Below are 6,000 nucleotides of genomic sequence, written 5' to 3'. Positions count from 1 at the left end.
CTGAGTTCAAGCTGACACTTGTGAGGCCACTGACCAAAAGGGAGGGAAGAAAGAGTGGTCACACCACCACAAGGTTAACTAGCCACACGGGTCGTGGAACGTTGTGAGACAGAAAGTCTCTGGGAGGGGAGCAGAGCAAGGCGTCGTGGCTGTTTAGTAGAATCCGTTCACTGCATTAGTGACATGCAATTTACTGATTGATTGATTGATTGATTTTCACTGTGGGAAGAATATCCAAGAAAGTAGTTCCCTTTTAAAAGGCAGCATATGACAGTTTGGTTGACTTGATAGACCAGGTCATCGGGTATGGGCTGCCGTGCTGTCTGTGTCTTTCATGGAAGGCTCACACAAGTCACTCATATGGCTCCTCTTGTCTGCTGGAGACCAAGAAGGTGAAGGGGATCTGCCTCTGATATGTGATCTCTTTCTCCATCCCTGGGAGCAATTGGGACATCTCTTGGATTATGACCCATTCTGGAGGCCACTGTGTCATTGGAACCGATGATCTCTTGTTTGGAACTATGTGCTGAGGCGGGTGCATTTGGTTGGGGTTGGGTGAAATGAGGGATAGAGGAGGTTCAAGCTGGGAGTAGGTGTGTGCACAAGAGCATGCGTGTAAGCACAGATCGTGAATGAGTGCATGAGAGTGTGTGTCTCTCAATGATGGGGTATATAATTGCACAAGTCCTCCGGTGAATAGGTGTCTATGCATGTATACAGAAGTGTGTGTACTCACATATGGAGATGTATGCGGATGCTGGTGGGTACACAGGTGTGTCGCTGTTTAGAAGTATGTGTGATCAGTGCGTGAGTGTATAATTACTAAGTGAGAATATGCAAATATATGGGTATGCGATCGGCTGAGTATATATAAGAGTGTTGTGGGTACATGCATGTGTGAAAATGGAGGTTGGTAGCTGTTGGTATGTCTGGGGTATGCAGGTAGATGACTGCATGTGTGTGGATACGCAGGTGGGATGGAGAGGGAGTTTGGTTGTTGTTCAACATGTGTCACGACAGAGGTGCACACACGCGTGTATCTGTCAGTGTGCGCCTATGTATGTACCTGTCATGGGAGCGTGGTGGTTTATAAGCCACAGTAAACAAGTGAGAAGGAGGCAAAGCTACAGCCACTGGGTAGGAATGCACGCGTGGGAAGCGGAAGTCAGAGCAAAGCAGATCACTAGTGACTGTAAACTTAAGCCCCATGATTCCCTGGGAAGGGAGGCTTGGTTTCAGAAAGGGCTAATGGGAAAGCAGGAAGGTTTTGTACCTCTGTAACAAACGGGCTTGCCTGATCGCTCTCTGGAGCGTCCTGTACCTGGAGCATCTTTAACAGCAAATTGGTAGCAGGCACCCATCCGTCCGTACACCTGCGTGTGCCTGTGTGCACGTATAGTGTGTGCACACAGACTAGCATAAACACATGCTATCTCTCTTTGATCTGCCTTGGATGAAGTTTTTGTTGTAGAGAAAACCGGTTTGTCCAGGAGCTCTTCCACCTCACCAGACTGTGCCGAGCTGTGTGTCCTTTGATGTGTAGCATGTGCTAAAACTGATCCTAGAGCTCTGAGCCTCAAAGGAAAGGGAGGCCGAGGTAGCCCCAGGATCGGCATAGTCCTGCCCCTCAGGGGGATGATCATAGTCACCGCCGGACTGGACCCAGCAGGCGGGGTTCTGAAGGCTCTGGGTTATAAAATCTGATGGAGTTTGATGGAGTATGTGGGCTGCCTTTCAGGCAAATGGTCTGACTTCTTGGGAGGTATGTAGAGCAGCCTCTGCAAGTTTGGCAATATCTAGAGAGAGGTATCCAGACAGAAAGCGCTGGGACCGTTCCCCTGGCCTCACAGCCTGTGTGGGTTCCTCGTCCTTGTAAGAATGGACAATTCTGAGAGAGCACTGTCATCTTCGAGAAAATGGACATGGTTGGTCAGGATGCAGAAACACACACACACACACACACACACACACACACACACACACACACACACAGAGTTATGCAGCGAACTTAGGGCCTGTGGTCAGGCAGACCACATGTCCCTTCCTGTAGGTGAGAAAAGTTCCCAGAAACAAGCTTTTTGCGTTGACCTGGCTGGGGACAGCTGTGTTTGGGGACTGGGGAGACCTCCCACTTGTCTTTCTGACCGGATAGCAAGGATGATTGAGAAGGATCTGGGTGTCACTGTGGGCAGTCACAGAAAGGTCATGGCCTGGTGTCAAATCTCCAAGGGAGAAACTTTGGCTGGCACATGGGGTCAGGGGACAGTGTCAGAATATCCCAGCCCCTAAGCTCTGAATACAAAAGTGGAACTCTTTAATTCCTGTGTAAACTTTGAGAAGGCAAACACTCCCTTACTCTCCTGGCTCCATTATAAGGAGCTGTGTTTGCACTGCCAACTTCTTGGGGCTCTTCTGAGGTCTGCAGGGTTATTTTGTTGCTGTTGGTGGTGCTGGTATTGTTGGTATTTTGTTTTGTTTTGAGGGCAAAGCCGACCATCTCCTAGCTGCTTTAGTAAGTCCCCCCCTTCCCCGCAACTCCCGTACTTACAAGCTTGTTTTAAAAAACATTCTTTGGTAGGAGCCTGGTTTACTGTGTCTACAGATCTGGGGGTGATTACTTTCCTACTGTTTCACAATTTTGGTTGATATTTGTTCGGCCTGGCTGGCTTTTGAAAAGCAATAGTAAGTAAGTAACTTCTGTAGACAACTGTGGTCTATCCGCTCCCTGCCCCATGCCCCAACCCCATGCCCTAACCCTCCTGTCCTGTAGATCGTGCCTGTGTTATTGTCTCTGGTCCCTTGACATAAAGAGTTCTGTAAAAGAAATGAGGGGTAAATGAGGGCTCTTAAGTTTCTTTTTCACATTGAAAAGTGATTTCTTACTTGGTTTGTGGTTGTGGGTCACTTGGGAGCAGCTGAGGAGGGAGGTGTTAGCAGGAACCTGCCCTCACTCTTTACTCTTAATTCTACAGGGAAGAGAAGGGCAGAGAGCAAGTTTCTGTGATTGCCACAGTGTGGAGACTGCCTTCTGCCCAACTTTGTATCGCTCCAGACACCGCGGGGTTGAAATCCACTCTTCACGCTAAGGTTGGCCAATATTTGAAGACCCGTTTGTGTAAATATCAGGAACTGTCAGAACCCAGCAGCAGGAAACCCTACCCCCAACGCACATCAAGATCCGTTGTCCCTGCCCAAAACAACAGATCAGCTTCCTAGAAGGCCCTTGCTCAAACCTGGGAGTAACGTCAGCCTGCCCTCTGCCTGTGCGTATGAAGGCTGACCTTCTGAGATCAAACACTGTCCTGTCCAAGAGTCCCCTTGCCTGGAAATGTCCCTGCCTGGCGCAGATCGCTGTTTCCCTCAGACCCTCAGCAGCCTGACTGTCTTCCCAGGGTGACCAGCCCAGCTCTGCTCTGAGACACAGCTCTGCCAAAGTAAACCGCATGGCTTATAAACAGTTTAAAAATCATTTTTCCCTGATGAGCTAAGAATGCATAAGGGAGAGAGAGAGGAACTTCATTTTTTTTAAAAATAAAAAATGGGTCTTTTAGTGTTATTATTAATAAAGTCATGTTGGTGATTAGATATTTCAAAGGTATCCAGGGATGTTTCAGAGGCCGGGGATGACCCGGAAGCTATACAGGACCCATCTGTGACAGAGAAGAAGAATCCATAGTAGCTGTCGCACAACGGAAGCCCTGGAAGCAAAGCTAAGAACCCATCACGTGGCTGGGATGCCATATAGTGTCCAAAACAGAGCTGTTAACCAGGGTCTGCTGCTGGCCCAGCACTTGCTTCTTCTAGACAAAATAGCCGGTTTCCCAGGATTTTGCAAGTGGCAGATGAGACCTGAATGGTTTCACACCAGATCTTGGCAGGGATTTGTTAACCCTGTTTGCAAGGTTGTCCTAGACTGGATCACAACGTACATAGAAATGGGTCTGAAATTCCCTTGTAGAACAAATTCCTTAGTACAGCTTTCCATCTGGAAATTAACCTTGCAAAAATGCTAACAGGACTGGAAGGTGCCTCGGTGGGGCCAGATGACCATGGTAGCACACACATCTGCGAGCCCAGCATTCTTACGGTGAGATGGGAAACTAAGACAAGAATCCACAGAGGCTTGAGGGCCGGCTAGCCTTGGAATGTGCAGCAGGGAACAATAAGAGTGTCTCAGACAAAAAGGCCCTGTGTGGTTTAATAGGACCAGCGGAGGTTGTCCTATGATCTCCACCCATGAGCTTCGGTATGCTTCCCCAACAACGTTAATAAGAAGGGCAAGGATAAGAACAGTGAGCGTAGACCAGCGGCAGCTGAACAGATAGATGGTACCATTTATTTGGTCCAGCCCAATGCCCTGCTAGCATCTCTGTTTGCTTTGATCTGCATGCATGATCTGCTCCTCTCCGGGGGATGGAGAATGCAAAGGGACTAGATCTTACTCCAGGGTACACTTTTAGCATCGAAGCCACTGCAGCCTGTGGCAAGCACGCAGGAGGGTGGAGGAGACTGTCGCCTCTGCTGGACACCGTGAATCAGTGCTTGTTCTGCACTTACAATGCACATCATCACCATAGAAACCTGGCAAGAGCTGGGTAAGAGTCTGTGGGTTCTGCCAAATGAATGTTTTGCTGTTATGATTCGCAGCGATCCTATTAAATCACAAGGAGTGTTTTTCTGCTGGGCAGCAGATGCTGTCATAAAACACGTTCGTCCTCAGATTCGCACGCAGGCACGCAGCCCTTTGACCAGCCCCACCGTGCGTGTTGACATAGGCGGGCTGCAAACGCCACCCACAGCTGTGGGCTTGCTGCAGGGACTCCCCTGCAACAGGTGTGTGTTTTAAAGGACCCTGAACCTGGATTTACAGTGGGGCCAGCTGCTGCCTTTGGGACTGACCATTTGTCATCTCTAGATGGGTCACCCTCCTCAAAGACTGGCTTGTTGGAAATTCTATCCTCGCCATGGGACCCTGTCGTAATTCTCATTCTGCTGGCTTCTGCTAGCATGGAGGGAAGAAGTCGGACGGTTTGCCCAAGCTGTAAGTAACAAATCAAACCAAAGAAACAAAACACCCGCTTAGACCAGGCGGTACTGAAGCATTCTAGAGAGCTGAGAGCTGAAAGTCCCAAGGTTGGTTAGGAACCAAGTCCTTGCCTCCTCTGGCAGAGTCCAGAGGTGACACCAGGCTCTACTTTGTAGAACAGGCAGCATTAGCTCTAAACACCATGGCCGACTAAATGTCCTCCCCAAGAAAAATATTGCGGGCAGTTTCTATTCTGGGAGGAACTTTTGGTAAACAAAAACTTCATCTGAGTACCACTCATCACTATACTGAAGAAGGGGGAAAGACTTAAAATAGCAAAATGTACTATTTTTGTTGGCTCGAAGCCCATGTTCTTCCACCGGCTTTGGGGCTTTAAGACCCACACTCCTAGAGTACTCTTGGGGCTTCCTAACAAGGTTTAACTTGAGTGGTGCCGGGCTGTACAGTTTTCTTTCTCAAAGTGAAAGCGACACGTGTTCAGAGGAGACCTGAAAGACCCCAGAATGTAAATCAGTAAACTGTTTGCAGACCTGACACACAATCTCCTGACCTATCACTGTGGGCCTACTGATTTGTGCTGTTCATTCCTCTTACAGAGAGACTTGGAGGAAATGTGGGGAAGCTGGGTCTCCAAATAATGAGGGTGAGAGTCAGACCCAGAAGTACAGATGTCAGAGTAACAGAAGCCAGAGGGAAATGATGACCTGGGATGCTGTGCTCTACCCAGGGTCCCTCTGTCCTTTACATCTGTGGCTCTTAGGTGCTGAGGATGGCCTTAGAGCACCTGCATGAGGTCCTGAGTTCAATCCCCGGCACTGGAAATAAAACAAGTTGCAAGGTCCAGGCAGAACTACTCAGCCTCCTTCAGGCTCAGGCACAAACTTTCAGAGATTTGTACAAGACTACAGGGGCCTTGGGAGATGGGTCAGTGGAGAGCGACAAACCCCTAGATT

At 48.9% G+C, this 6,000-nt stretch overlaps 1 long non-coding RNA gene across 2 annotated transcripts in view; it reads left to right on the top strand.

Moving 5' to 3' along the window:
- Positions 1 to 2,174: 2,174 nt before the first annotated feature.
- The window catches only part of LOC102555869 (uncharacterized), a 14,184-nt gene continuing 10,358 nt past the window's right edge, over positions 2,175 to 6,000 (top strand). For both annotated transcript variants that reach the window (XR_010059393.1, XR_010059392.1), the window contains exons 1-2: positions 2,175 to 2,512; positions 2,973 to 5,041. This is a non-coding gene — a long non-coding RNA (uncharacterized LOC102555869). The remainder of the gene's footprint in view (positions 2,513 to 2,972; positions 5,042 to 6,000) is intronic.

The sequence above is a fragment of the Rattus norvegicus genome, chromosome 17 (assembly GCF_036323735.1).
Source record: "Rattus norvegicus strain BN/NHsdMcwi chromosome 17, GRCr8, whole genome shotgun sequence".
Lineage (NCBI taxonomy): Eukaryota > Metazoa > Chordata > Mammalia > Rodentia > Muridae > Rattus > Rattus norvegicus.
The sequence above is the reverse complement of the archived record's forward strand: the minus strand, read 5'-3'. Positions and strand labels throughout refer to the sequence as shown.